The following is a 15,450-nucleotide window of genomic DNA, read 5'->3' as shown; positions in this document are numbered from 1 at the left end:
CAAGTTCCCGTCCAAGTCACACACCATCCTGACTTGGAACTATATCGCCGTTCCTTCACTGTCGCTGGGTCAAAATCCTGGAACTCCCTTCCTAACAGCACTGTGGGTGTACCTACCTCACATGGACTGCAGCGGTTCAAGAAGGCAGCTCACCACCACCTTCTCAAGGGCAATTAGGGATGGGCAATAAATGCTGGCATAGCCAGTGACGCCCACATCCCATGAAAGAATTAAAAATAAACATTCACGACTCCTCAGATACTGAAGCAGTCCATGTAGAAATGCAGCAAGACCTGGACAATACCCAGGCTTGGGCTGATAAGTATCAAGTGCCACACAAGTGCCAGGTAATGACCATATCAAACAAGAGAGAATCTAACCATCTCCTCTTGACATTCAATGGCATTACGATCACTGAATCCCCCACTATCAACACTATCAATGGTTACCATTGACCAGAAACTGAACTGAACCCGCCACATAAATGCTGTGGCTACAAGAGCAGGTCAGAGGCTGGGAATTCTGCAACAACACCAAGGCCATACATTGTTTACTTTTTGGTAGGGCATAACCCATGTCCACATATCCACTTCATTCTTCTGCTGATCATATGGTTTAGCTGCCGAGAAATTGAAGGGTAATGTTGCGGACAGGTGGGAAGTGGTGTGGGTGGCTTCCACTTTTCACCTCTCAACAGACTGCAGATAGTTTTTTTCAAACAAAAAAGTGTTTAGTCCCTGCATGTTTTAAGGGTCAAATAAACAGACAAACTACAGGATTTCTCATAAGTTCACAAACTCATCTAATCACGCATTCACACACATGCACACACACAAGAAAAGATAGAGAGTAGAGGGTAGCATGCCATTGGAGTTCAATTGTTGTAAAAAGAATTCACTTTGAAACCTTCTTGGCTTTCCGGGAGGAAGTTTGAGCAACGTTGCAGGTCTGAATGTTCCTTGTCTTGGAATTGACGAAGTGTCACAGACTCCTTTGGGTAAACCTCAGTTTGATGTTAGTGGTGAAAGTCCAGGTTCAAATTTCTCGGATAGGGAGTTTTCAAGGTCACCTTGCAATCTACTACCTAAGTAGTTTAAAGATGGTGCTGACAGGGCTCCTTGCTTAGCTGGATCGATCTCACAGCTTCTCTGGCTGGAACAGCTTCTCTGGCTGGAACGGCTTCCCGTCTCCTCGCTCAGAGAAGTCACTTCTTTTAAGGTAAAAACTTCTCAGGTTTTGCTTTTAGTCTGGTGACTCGAGATGCTCTCCCCTGAGGTGTTCATACAATGTTCTGGGATGTGGGGACCATTGATACATAATGGTGTCTGAATGTGATCCATTTTGATAAATAAGTGTTATTTCACACCTATTATCTTGGCCTTGGCTTCAGAGTCAGTCTGTCTGCAAAAGCCTTTGCTGGCCCAATTTTTGATGCTCGGAGTTGTTCGCATGGAATGGACTGTTTTACTTGTCAATATGCCTCCTCAAGGCGATTCCAGATGTTAATAATGATCCTGTCTTCAGCAGACGAACATGTTAATTGGCAGTACAGGAGGGGATCACCTGACCTCTCCCTTCATGTTTCCGGGTAGCAGAGTATCCATTTTCTTGTAGCTTCGTTCAACAGTTTACTTTTATTTCATAATTCCTCCATTTCATTTCATATGTCATCACTGGTCCCTCTGTTAGTGTGACAGTAATCACACCCCGACAATTTATACATGCTTTCTACATTTTCCACAATGGTCACTAGTATTGAAGTTTACTGTCTGAAAAATGTTTTCTTAGTTTACAGTCTTCACTTTTAGGCAGCCATCTTCTACTGCCATATTACATTCCAGAAAGCCTGTTGGTGAAGGATAGAACTCCTAACCCAACAACCACAGTTTCAATCTACGTCTATTTATAGGTACACAAGGGAATCCCCAGGTATTGCCTACCACCTGCAAACAATTAAGCACAGTTAATATACAATTAACAATGGAGAGCAGATTTTTGGATGTTTATGGAGGTATACAGTGTGTACCATCTACAAGATCAATGTGTAGATTTATAGTCTATGTCATGTTGGTACATCCATAGTGCTGTTTGGGAGGGAGTTAATTGCCATTCAAGGGCCTCCTCCCACCACCGATGGAATATTACCAGCAGTGGGTGGTTCAGTAGCTCAGAAGGCCACTCAGTAAAACCTGGCAGCCTCCCTGAGGGCTGTGAAGCAGCCCTCCTGATTGGGCACCCTGTGCCGTCCCTACTGGACACAAGCCGTCCCTACTGGAGCACTTGCCCTCCCCCTCTCGACCCCACCCCCCACCCCCCCCCCCCCCCCACCGCTTTGCCAGGGCCTAGCCGATTGTCCCCGATGAGGCCCCACACACTTACCTGCATTCCGAGGCCTGGTCCATGTTGCCAGTCCTGGCTGGGTGCAGTCCCAGCAGTGGCCACCACTCCTAATGGCGCTGCAGGGTCTGAAGAGCTGCCAGATCGCTGGTTGGCCAGCAACTCGTGGAGCGGGACTTTCTGCTTCCAAGGGGTGGAAGTCCCGCCCGAGGCCAATTAGGGGCTTTGGCCATGTAAAATCACGGCATTACTTCCAGGCGGGGCGGAGGTGGGCTCGCCAACAATATTTCCTGTTTGTGGGCGAGGCCTCTAGCCCGACGTAAAATTCCGGCCATGGTGCAGGAGCGAAGGCTTCATATTCCGAGACAATGGACCTTCATTGGGAAATTCCATGGCAGGAGGAACCTGTTCAAGCTGGATGGGTTGCATCTGAACATACCAATATCCCAAAGGGAAAGTTAACTAGTGCTATGGGGAAGGGTTTAAAGTAATTTGGCAGGAGGTTGAGCATGAAGATATATCAAAGAGTAGAAACAAAGTGCACAGAGGACTGGGACGAACAGTTAAAATTAGAAATGATGCATAATTATGTGGAATCATAGAAAATACAAAAGCGTCTAAATTAGGTTTGAAGTACATGTGTGTCAATTCACAATGTCCAAATAACGAGATTGGTGAGCTGCACTCCCAAAGAGCCAGGTGAGAATATGATGAAGTTGTGATAACTGAGGCCTGGATCAAAAATGTGAGTATTGGATATGAACATACGAATTAGGAGCAGGAGTAGGCCACTCGGCCCCTCGAGTCTGCTCCGCCATTCAACAAGATCATGGCTGATCTGATTGTAACCTCAACTCCACATTCACACCTATTCCCAATAACCTTTCACCCCTTGCTTATCAGAAATCTATCTACCACTGCCTTAAAAATATTCAAAAACTCTGCTTCCACTGCCTTTTGAGGAAGAGAGTTCGATAGATTCAGAACCCTCTGGGAGAAAAATTTCTCCTCATCTTTGTCTTAAATGGGCGACCCCTTATTTTTAAACAGTGACCCCTAGTTCTAGATTCTCCCACAAGGAGAAAACATCCTTTCCACATCCACCCTGTCAGGGCCCCTCAGAATCTTATATGTTTCAATCAAGTCACCTCTTACTCTTCGAAACTCCAGCGGATACAAGCCTAGCCTATTCAATCTTTCCTCATAAGACAACCCACCCATTCCAGGTATTAGACTCGTAAACATTCTCTGAACTGCTTCCAATGCATTTACATCCTTCCTTAAATAAGGAGACCAATACTGTACACAGTACTCCAGATGTGGTCTCACCAATGCACTGTATAACTGAAACATAGCCTCCCTACTATGTATTCAATTCCCCTCGCAATAAATGACAACAATCTATTAGCTTTCCTAATTATTTGCCATACTTGCATACTAACCTTTTGTGATTCAGGCACTAGGACACCCAGCTCCATCTCAGAGCCCGTCAATCTCTCACCATTTAGATAATATGCTTCTTTTTTATTCTTCCTGCCAAAATGGACAATTTCACATTTTCCCACATTATACTCCATTTGCCAGATCTTTGCCCATTCACTTAACCTATCTATATTCCTTTGTAACCTCCTTATGTTCTCTTCACAACTTACTTTCCTACCTATCTTTGTGCCAAAAAACAAATGCAGCAACCATATCTTCGGGCCCTTCATCCAAGTCATTTATATAAATTGTAAAATGTTGAGGTCCCAGCACGAATCCCTATGGCACACTACACGTTATATCTTGCCAACCAGAAAATGATCTATTTATACCTACTTTCTGTTTCCTGTTAGCTAGCCAATCTTCTATCCACGTCAATATGTTACTCCCTACAACATGAGCTTTTCTTTTCCGCAATAACCTTTGATGTGGCACCTTATCAAATGCCTTCTGGAAATCTAAGTACAGTACATCCACCAGTTCCCCTTTATCCACATCATATATTACTTCTTCAAAGAACTCCAATAAATTAGTTAAACATGATTTCCCTTTCACAAAACCATGTTGTCTCTGCCTGATTACCTTGAATTTTTCTAAGTGCCCTGCTCTAACATCGTTAATAATAGCTTCTAACATTTCCCTATGACATATGTTAAGCTAACTGGCCTGTAGTTTCCTACTTACTGTCTCCCTCCTTTTTTGAATAAAGGAGCTACATTGGCTATTTTCCAATCTAATGGAACCTTCCTCGAATCTAGGGAATTCTAGAAAATTAAAACTAACACATCAACTATCTCTCTAGCCCACGACTTGTAAGACGTTTGACAATATTACTTATTTTGTCAAAAAAAGTCTTTATCCTTTCCCAGTTGGTGTAGACCTCATTTGTAGTTCTTCTTGGGCAAATATTATGCAGGTATATCATCATCTTATTGCTGGCTTATTTGTACCCTTTTGCCACCCCTTACAAAGATGGCCGAAGTCTCTGAACCTTTGTCTTTCACCACACCATTAACACAAGGATCAGTGCTAGGGTCTCAACTATTTACTATCTATATTAATGACTTGAAGGAAGGGACAGAGTGTAGTGTATCCAAATTTGCTGATGATACAAAAATAGGTGGGAAGGCGTGTTGAGATGAGGACACAAAGAATCTGCAAAAGGATATAGATAGGTTAAGTGAGTGGGCAAAAACTTGTCAGATGGTGTTCAATATGGGGAAGTGTGAGGTAATCCACTTTGGTAGGAAGAATAAAAAGGCAGATTATTATTTAGATGGAGAAAGACTACAAAATACTACAGTATAGAGGGATCTGGGTGTTCTTGTACATGAAACACAAAAAATTAGCATGCAGGTGCAGCAAGTAATTAGGAAGGCAAATGGATTTTGGCCTTTATTGCTAGGGAGTTAAAGTTTAAAAATGGGAAGTCTTGTTACAACTGTACCAGGTGTTGGTGAGGCCACACCTGGAGTACTGTGTACAGTGTTGGTCCTTGCATTTAAGGAAGGATATACTAGCATTGGAAGCAGTTCAGAAAAGGTTCACTAGGCTGAGTCCCAAGATGAAGGTGTTGTCTTTTCAAGAACGGCTAAACAGGTTAGGCCTTTATTCATTGGAGTATAGAAGAATGAGAGGTGATCTTATTGAAACATATAAGATTTTAAAGGGGCTTTACAGGGTTGATGTTGAGAATATGTTTCCACTAGTGGGGGAATCTCGAACTAGAGGACATAGTTACAGAATAAGGGGTCACACATTTAAAACTGAGATGCGAAGGAATTTCTTCTCTCAGAGGGTGGCGAATCTCTGGAATTCTCTACCGCAGAAAGTTGTGAAGGCTGGGTCACTAAATGTATTTAAGGAAGAAATAGATAGATTTTTGAAATCTCAGGGAGGCGAGGGTTATGCGGAGCAGGCCCGAAAGAGGAGTTGAAGCCTGGGACAGATCAGCCATGATCTTATCGAATGGCGGGGTAGGCCTGATGGGCTGAATGGCCTACTCCTGCTCCTATTTCTTATGTTCTTATACCATTTGCCTTTGCTCCATGACCATCTGGTCAGTTATTCTCTGTGACCTTGTCTATCAGCACTTTCTCTTTGGTTATCTCTTGCCCCAGCCCTGCTTAATATGCTTAAAACCTATTATATTTCTAATATTTTCCAGTTCTGATGAAGGGTCACTGACCTGAAACTTTAACTCGGCTTCTCTCTCCACAGATGCTGCCAGACCTGCTGAGTATTTCCAACATTTCTTGTTTTTATTTCAGATTTCCAGCATCTGCAGTATTTTTCTTTTATCTCACGAGCCACTTCTTTTAACACCTTCGGATGAAGTCCAGCTTGTCAGCCCACAGCTCTAACAATTTGCTCATTACCACTTCCCTGGTGATTGTAATTTTCTTGATATTCTTGAGTGCAAGGTAGTCAGGAAAAATAGGGAAGGAAACAACAGAGGAGGAGTAGCAGTTTTGATGAAGGAAAATATTACGGTGCTAGAAAGAGAGAGACAGTATCTATTTGGTTGGAGTTAACAAATAATAAAGGAGTTATAATGCTACTTCCCATATTTTACATGCGACCAAGTAGCGGGAGGGAGATATGGGAGCAGATTGGCAAGAAAAAAGTACTGAGAGGTGCGAGAACTGTAGAGCAATGATAACAGGAGACGTTAACTAACCCAATATTGAATGAGGCAGTGATTGCAGAGAAGGGGAGGAATTTCTAAGGTCTGTTCAGGAGATCTTTCTTAATCAATATGTTTCCTGCCCAATGAGAAAAGAGACAATGCTGCATCTAGCCCTGGGGAATGAAGTGGATCCAAGGAGAGAATTTCACAGTCAGGGAGAATCTTGGGACTAGTTATCATAGTATCATAATGTTTAGATTTGTTATGAAGAAGGAAAAGAAACAATCAAGAATAAAAATACTTACCTGGAGGAGAGCTAATTTCTGAGAATGGAGGAGCGATCTGGCTGGGGAAATTGGAATGTCAAGCCCAGTAAAGGCATGTCCTATTCATAATAGGATGTTGAGAGTAGTGAGGTCAGGGATAAGGTTACAAGGACGCAAGAGGGCACTGGCAAGCAAGAACTTGGTTTAAAGTGTGTCTACTTCAACGCCAGGAGCATCCGGAATAAGGTGGGTGAGCTTGCAGCATGGGTTGGTACCTGGGATCTCGATGTAGTGGCCATTTCGGAGACATGGGTAGAGCAGGGGCAGGAATGGATGTTGCAGGTTCCGGGATTTAGATGTTTCAGTAAGAACAGAGAAGATGGTAAAAGAGGAGGGGGTGTGGCATTGTTAATCAAGGAGAGTATTACAGCGGCAAAAAGGACGTTTGAGGACTCGTCTACTAAGGTAGTATGGGCCGAGGTTAGAAACAGGAGAGGAGAGGTCACCCTGTTGGGAGTCTTCTATAGACCTCCGAATAGTTCCAGAGATGTAGAGGAAAGGATAGCGAAGATGATTCTCAACAGGGGCGAGAGTAACAGGGTAGTTGTTACGGGGGACTTTAACTTTCCAAATATTGACTGGAAATACTATAGTTCGAGTACTTTAGATGGGTCAGTTTTTGTCCAGTGTGTGCAGGAGGGTTTTCTGACACAGTATGTAGACAGGCCAACCAGGGGCGATGCCACATTGGATTTGGTACTGGGTAATGAACCCGGCCAGGTGTTAGATTTAGATGTAGGTGAGCACTTTGGTGATAGTGATCACAATTCGGTTAGGTTTACCTTAGCGATGGGCAGGGACAGGTATATACCGCAGGGCAAGAATTATAGCTGGGGGAAAGGAAATTATGATGCGATTAGGCAAGATTTAGGATGCGTAGGATGGGGAAGGAAACTGCAGGGGATGGGCACAATCGAAATGTGGAGCTTATTCAAGGAGCAGCTACTGCGTGTCCTTGATAAGTATGTACCTGCCAGGCAGGGAGGAAGTTGTCGAGCGAGGGAGCTGTGGTTTACTAAAGAAGTTGAAGCGCTTGTCAAGAGGAAGAAGAAGGCTTATGTTAGGATGAGACGTGAAGGCTCAGTTAGGGCGCTTGAGAGTTACAAGCTAGCCAGGAAGGATCTAAAGGGAGAGCTAAGAAGAGCAAGGAGAGGACACGAGAAGTCATTGGCGGATAGGATCAGGGAAAACCCTAAGGCTTTCTATAGGTATATCAGGAATAAAAGAATGACTAGAGTTAGATTAGGGCCAATCAAGGATAGTAGTGAGAAGTTGTGTGTGGAATCAGAGGAGATAGGGGAAGCGTTAAATGAATATTTTTCGTCAGTATTTACAGTAGAGAAAGAAAATGTTGTCGAGGAGAATACTGAGATTCAGACTACTAGGCTAGATGGGATTGAGGTTCACAAGGAGGAGGTGTTATCAATTTTGGAAAGTGTGAAAATAGATAAGTCCCCTGGGCCAGATGGGATTTATCCTAGGATTCTCTGGGAAGCCAGGGAGGAGATTGCAGAGCCTTTGTCCTTGATCTTTATGTCGTCATTGTCGACAGGAATAGTGCCGGAAGACTGGAGGATAGCAAATGTTGTCCCCTTGTTCAAGAAGGGGAGTAGAGACAGCCCTGGTAATTATAGACCTGTGAGCCTTACTTCGGTTGTGGGTAAAATGTTGGAAAAGGTTATAAGAGACAGGATTTATAATCATCTTGAAAAGAATAAGTTCATTAGCGATAGTCAGCACGGTTTTGTGAAGGGTAGGTCGTGCCTCACAAACCTTATTGAGTTTTTCGAGAAGGTGACCAAACAGGTGGATGAGGGTAAAGCAGTGGATGTGGTGTATATGGATTTCAGTAAGGCGTTTGATAAGGTTCCCCACGGTAGGCTATTGCAGAAAATACGGAAGTATGGGGTTGAAGGTGATTTAGAGCTTTGGATCAGAAATTGGCTAGCTGAAAGAAGACAGAGGGTGGTGGTTGATGGCAAATGTTCATCCTGGAGTTTAGTTACTAGTGGTGTACCGCAAGGATCTGTTTTGGGGCCACTGCTGTTTGTCATTTTTATAAATGACCTGGAAGAGGGTGTAGAAGGGTGGGTTAGTAAATTTGCGGATGACACTAAGGTCGGTGGAGTTGTGGATAGTGCCGAAGGATGTTGTAGGGTACAGAGGGACATAGATAGGCTGCAGAGCTGGGCTGAGAGATGGCAAATGGAGTTTAATGCGGAAAAGTGTGAGGTGATTCACTTTGGAAGGAGTAACAGGAATGCAGAGTACTGGGCTAATGGGAAGATTCTTGGTAGTGTAGATGAACAGAGAGATCTTGGTGTCCAGGTACATAAATCCCTGAAAGTTGCTACCCAGGTTAATAGGGCTGTTAAGAAGGCATATGGTGTGTTAGCTTTTATTAGTAGGGGGATCGGGTTTCGGAGCCACGAGGTCATGCTGCAGCTGTACGAAACTCTGGTGAGACCGCACCTGGAGTATTGCGTGCAGTTCTGGTCACCGCATTATAGGAAGGATGTGGAAGCTTTGGAAAGGGTGCAGAGGAGATTTACTAGGATGTTGCCTGGTATGGAGGGAAGGTCTTACGAGGAAAGGCTGAGGGACTTGAGGTTGTTTTCGTTGGAGAGAAGGAGGAGGAGAGGTAACTTAATAGAGACATATAAGATAATCAGAGGGTTAGATAGGGTGGATAGTGAGAGTCTTTTTCCTCGGATGGTGATGGCAAACACGAGGGGACATAGCTTTAAGTTGAGGGGTGATAGATATAGGACAGATGTTAGAGGTAGTTTCTTTACTCAGAGAGTAATAGGGGCGTGGAACGCCCTGCCTGCAACAGTAGTAGACTCGCCAACTTTAAGGGCATTTAAGTGGTCATTGGATAGACATATGGATGAAAATGGAATAGTGTAGGTCAGATGGTTTCACAGGTCGGCGCAACATCGAGGGCCGAAGGGCCTGTACTGCGCTGTAATGTTCTAATTCTAATAACTTTAAACATGGACTGTATCCAGCATCAAATCTTCTAATACTTAATTTTCCTTTCTTTAAAATGAACCACAATGGACATTAAAAGAGTTCCATAAGATGCCAACCAAGGGCTAGCTGACCTTTGTAATGGAATGAGCATGGGTAAAATGCCTCCCTTGAATGGCAGACCAAGATGAAACCATTTATGGAATTCACACCTATTTTTTGCAGTCTGACCCAAAACTCACTATCTATGGAATACTGAACTCACTGTCTCTGAGCTCGAAACTTAACAAAGAGAACTCTAAGAAACCAGTTAAATCATAAGTAGATGTGAAGGCCACCATCTATTCCCAATGTGTCGCAATAGCTTTGAACTTCAAATCATTCTGGATGGACAATAGGAATAATGACCAGATGGTCACATGATTGAAACTAAACAAATAACGGATCTTATTACTCCAAACACCAGGGAGAAACTGGTCAGTCAGCATCAACAGCTGCAGAGAAAGCAAAGAAGGCAGTACCATCACGCCTTAAAAGAACTGGAGGCTGTAACATCTTAAAGTCTCCATGCATGCTCCTTTTCAAGTCCACCAGTACAGAAAACCGACCTCTTAGTAATGAGACTGCAAGCAATTAATTTTGTGACCTGCTGAAATTCTGCCTCTTCGAGAGAATCTTGCAATGACTTTGATATGCGATTCTGGCTATCGAATCCACCTAACTACACTTCAAGATTGAAAACGACTTCTTCACTGGGCCCACAATGCATGCCTTTTTCCCAAGATGAGCCAAATCACATGACTTATGATCTATTCCTTTGTTTGCAATTGATAAAAGTGCACTACCTGCTTTAATGGCGTTCTTTCTCGAGAGTGTGTGTGTGTGTGTGTGTGTGAGTGGTGAGTGAGTGACGTAGTGTTAGACTTTCGGGGTGAATGTGTCAATAAAAATAATCCTCTTTATTTAAACCCACGAAAAGTGTGCTGCTGCTCATTCAAATTGGCCATACACTCCGGAGTTAAGAAACACATACATCTCCCTTGTCAAAAACACATTGATTACGGTCAGTAAAGGGAAGAGAACTGGGGTTTCAGTTCTCTCTCAATCCTGTCTGTAACAGGAAGCAAAGTCTAGCAGGCAGAAATTTTTTTTATTCATTCACTGGATGTGGGCGGTGGTGCTGGCAAGACCAGCATTTGTTGATCATCCCTAATTGCCCTTGGGATGGTGCTGGTGAGCCACTTTCTTGAACCACTGCAGTCCACACCATTCTGACTTGGAACTATATTGTTGTTCCTTCACTGTCACTGGATCAAATACCTGTAACTCCTCCCTAACAGCACTGTGGGTGTACCTACACTGCATGGACTGCAGCAGTTCAAGAAGGTGGCTCACCAGCACCTTCTCAAGGGCAATTAGGGATGGGCAATAAATTCTGGCCTTGCCAACAATGCTTACATCCCATCATCCCATGAATGAATAAAAAAAACGTGTTGGACTCTCCCATCATTGAGATTGGGAATATTCATGGAGCCTCCTCCTTCGGTTAGTTGTTTAATTGTCCACCACTATTCACAACTGGATGTGGCAGGCCTGCAGAGCCTTGACTTAATCCATTGGTTGTGGGATCGCTTGGCTCTGTGCTGCTTCCGCATGCATGTTTAGGATGCATGTAGTCCTACGTTGTGACCTCATCAGGTTGACACCTCATTTTTAGTATGCATAGTTGCTCCTGGCATGCTCTCCTACACTCCTCATTGAACCAGGATGGATCCCCTGGTTTGATGGTAATGGTAGAGTGGGGGATATGCAGGCCATGGGATTACAGATTGTGGTGGAATACAATTCTGCTGCTGCGAATGGCGCACAGCGCCTCATGGAGCTTCTAGATATCTTCTTGAGTCTATCCCATTTAGCATGGTGGTAGTGCCACACAACAGGATGGAGGGTATTATCAGTTTGAAGATCGGACTTCTTCTCCACAAGGACTGTGTGGTGATCACTCCTATCGATACTGCTATGGACAAATGCATTTGCAATAGGTAGATTGGTAAGGGTGAGGTCAAATAGATTTTTCCCTCACCTCCTGCCACAGGCCAGGTCTAGCAGCTATGTCCTTCAGGACTCGGCCAGCTCGGTCAGTAGTGGTGCTACCGAGACACTCTTGGTGATGGACATATGAGTCCCCCACCGAGAGTACATTCTGTGCCCTTGCTACCCTCAGTGCTTCTTCCAAGTGGTGTTCAACATGGTGGAGAACTGGTGGGACAGGACATACCCAGGGATGATGATGGAAGAGTCTGGGACATTGGCTGTAAGGTATGATTCCATGAGTATGACTATGTCAGGCTGTTGCTTGACTAGTCTGTGGAACAGCTCTCCAAATTTTAACACAAGTCCCCAGATGTTAATGAGGAGGACTTTGCAGGGTCTGCCTTTGTCAGCTGTAATTTACTGGGTGCCTGGGAGACATACTAGGAGTCGGGGGAGTCCATAGAATTGTGATAGAAGCAGGAGGAGGGGGCAGAGGGCCTATTGCCTTCTCATCACAAACCAGTTAATTGCCTTTGAATCATGCTGGGTGGGGTGCTTCTAAGGGCCAAGGTGGAGTCCCCCTCACCTTTCCAGCCCAGTACCAGAGCCCTGCCAGCATGACTGAATTCAGTCCACCGTTTCCACTGCATACGTTGATGCTGGGTGGTCTGTCCTGTTTTATTCTTTTTTGACATTTCTGTGGTGTTTTGATATAACTGAATGTCTTGCTCAGCCATTTCAGTGGGCAGTTAAGAGTCCACTTCATTGCCGGACCAGGTAAAGATGGTAGATTTCCTTCCCGTAAGGGCATTAGTGAACCAGATGGATTTTTAAACAACAATTTGGTGGTTTCATTACCACTGTTACTGACTGAGACTAGCTTTTTATTCCAGATGTATTAATTAATTAAATTTAAATTCCAACAACTACCATGGTGGGATTTGAACACATGTCTCTGGAGTATTAGTCTAAGCCTCTGAGTTACTAGCCCATTGAAATTGTCACTACAGTACTGTGGATAGTCTTTAAAGGGAAGATAGTTCAGGCACAGTCTAGATGCATTCCCACAAAATGAAAAGGGAAGAAAACCAAAGCCAGAGCTCCATGGATGATGAAGGAGTTACAGAGTATGATGAAGCAGCAAAAGGAGCCATATGACAGATGTCAGCTTGATAATACAAGAGAGAACCAGACTGAATATGAAAAGTACAGAGCAGTGAAAAGGAAACAGAGGGGCAAAGAGACGGTATGAGAATAGATTTGACAGCTAACATAAAAGGGAATCCAAAAGTCTTCTATAGGCATATTACCAGTTATAGGTTCTCACAGGAGCATTAGGGCCGATTAGGATCCAAAATGGAAATCTACTGGTGGAGGCAGAAGATATGGCTGAGTATTTTGCATCGGCATTTTCTAAGGGAAAAGACTTTGTCAAAGCTATGGAAAATGAGAGTTTGTTGGGATATGAGATGAGATAAAAATAGATACAGAGGAAGTGTTAGGGATGCTGGCAGTATTTAGAGTGGAAAAGTTACCTGATCTGGATGAAAGGCTTGCTAGGTTGCTGAGAGAAGAAAGGGTAGAAATTGCAGAGGTGCTGGCCACAATCCTGCAATCCTCCTTAGATACAGGGGTGGTGCCAAAAGACTGGAGGAGTTCAAATGTTACACACCTATTCAAGAAAAGGGGAGAAGGATAAATCAAGCAATTACAGGCCAGTTAGTTTAACGTTGGTGGCGAGAAAGCTTTTAGAAACAACAATCCAGGAGAAAATTAACAGCTTCTTGGACAAGCAATAAAGGAGAGTCAGCACAAGTTTGTTAAGGAAATATAGGGCTGGATTTTAAGAGCCCATTGCCGATCTCGGTGGTGAGCTCACAAAATGGCGGCCCACGCATACAGGCTGCACGCCAAAGAGCCACCGTGATCTTAAGCGCGGCAGCTGTGGGTGGCCCACTGCCGCCCGCCCCCCCTACCCAGAATCACATGAAGGGGGCGGGCTATCTAACCCTGGCAATGGAGTCAGCAGCCTGTGCACAAGCACTGGCGCCCTTTTTAAAGGGCAGCCAGCCCTTCTGGCATATTTAAATTTTTAAGGAAAGATCCCCCAAAATTAAATAAATAAATTTCTTATGTCCCTTTCCCACCCCCTCCAATAACAATTACAGTAACTATTTGCCCTTCCCCCAAAACACTCACTTTTTACATCTGACCTTCCCCCCTCAAACTGCACAAAATTTAAGGTTCAACCCTCCCCACCATCCCCTAACCCCATTACGTTTATTTGACCCCGTTTCCCCCTTCCCCCACTCCCGGGACTGACAAACTTACCTCCTTCCCCCTCCTCACCAGTGAGGCGCTGTGTTTCCCCAGATAGGCATCTGAAGGTGTGGGAGTGCCAGCCACCGCGCTGCGCCTAAGATCATGGTGGGCCCTCAAGATTGAAGGTAAGTGTATTTAAATGTATTAATTTTATTGTTTTGCATATTTAATTTGTGGTCCCATCGCCCAATGGTGGGGGAGCTGCCATGGAGCCTTGCCGCTGACGGGAGGATCAGGCTGGGCCCAGCCCTGTCGAAGTCTATGGTGGCCCTCATCAGGAGCCATCTTCAGGGCCCCCCACCATGGATCACAACGCTGAGGGCTTGTTAAAATCCAGCCCACAGTGACTGACTGAGTTTCTCAATGAGGTAACAGAAATGATGCATGAGTGCAGAGCGTACAGAAAAGATTTACTAGAATGGTTCAAAGGCTGAGAGCTGATATGGATAGACAGAAGATGTTGGGGTTGTTTGAGCAGAGAAAGCTGACAGAAGAGTTAATAGAGTCATTTGAAACATCTCTACATTTCACTTTTGCATGGCTGTTTCAGATTGTTTTATAGAGTAGAGGCTTTTCTGCATTTGTACATAAGATCAATAGAGTTGCATAACTCTCACACCAAGAATGGGACTATCAAATTAGGAAGAATTGTGCAGCCTTTCGAAAAAGGAAAATCAAAATGAGCTGTTGAACATTTTCTATGCTACAATCAGGAGCAATGATTATTGGTGTTAAACACAATTTTTGAAATTATAGAGAACTGCGCCTGAATGAACAATTTCAACAATTAGAATGTGCATCTTTAATCACATTGGCAGTATGTACCATTGCTTGACAACTCATGGATATTTATATTCTTGTTTTGATAGGAGCAATTCTAATCCTTATGCCAGACCTGAATATTTGCTTTGAAACAATGACCGAGTTCTTGTTTGAACTTCCAGTACTATTCAATCCCATCATCCTTTTCTGCATCAACACAGAGCTGCGATCTCAGTGTCGATATATTCTGGGTCGCAAGTCTTCTATCAGTTTTGAAAGTCAACAACGTTGTATAATGTTAAACTCAAAGCCAAACCATGGTGGAGAAGAACAGGTAAAATGTTAACACTGGAGATTCTCAGAAATCACTGAAACCTACTTTACTAGAAGCTGTAAGTAAAAGAATGCCTGGAAGATTAATTAAGATGATACAGAGTCCAACATTGTCACATTCTGTGTTCAATTGTTTCCTTCAATATTAATGATTCTTTTTAAGTGTCTGTATTTTTAGTATCTGTTAATTGTTACCATGTTATACTCGTACTATATAACGTGATGAAATATGCGGTGGAGATCGCAACTTAC

Source organism: Heterodontus francisci, chromosome 15, assembly GCF_036365525.1.
Source record: "Heterodontus francisci isolate sHetFra1 chromosome 15, sHetFra1.hap1, whole genome shotgun sequence".
Classification (NCBI taxonomy): domain Eukaryota; kingdom Metazoa; phylum Chordata; class Chondrichthyes; order Heterodontiformes; family Heterodontidae; genus Heterodontus; species Heterodontus francisci.
Note: the sequence above shows the minus strand (reverse complement) of the source record.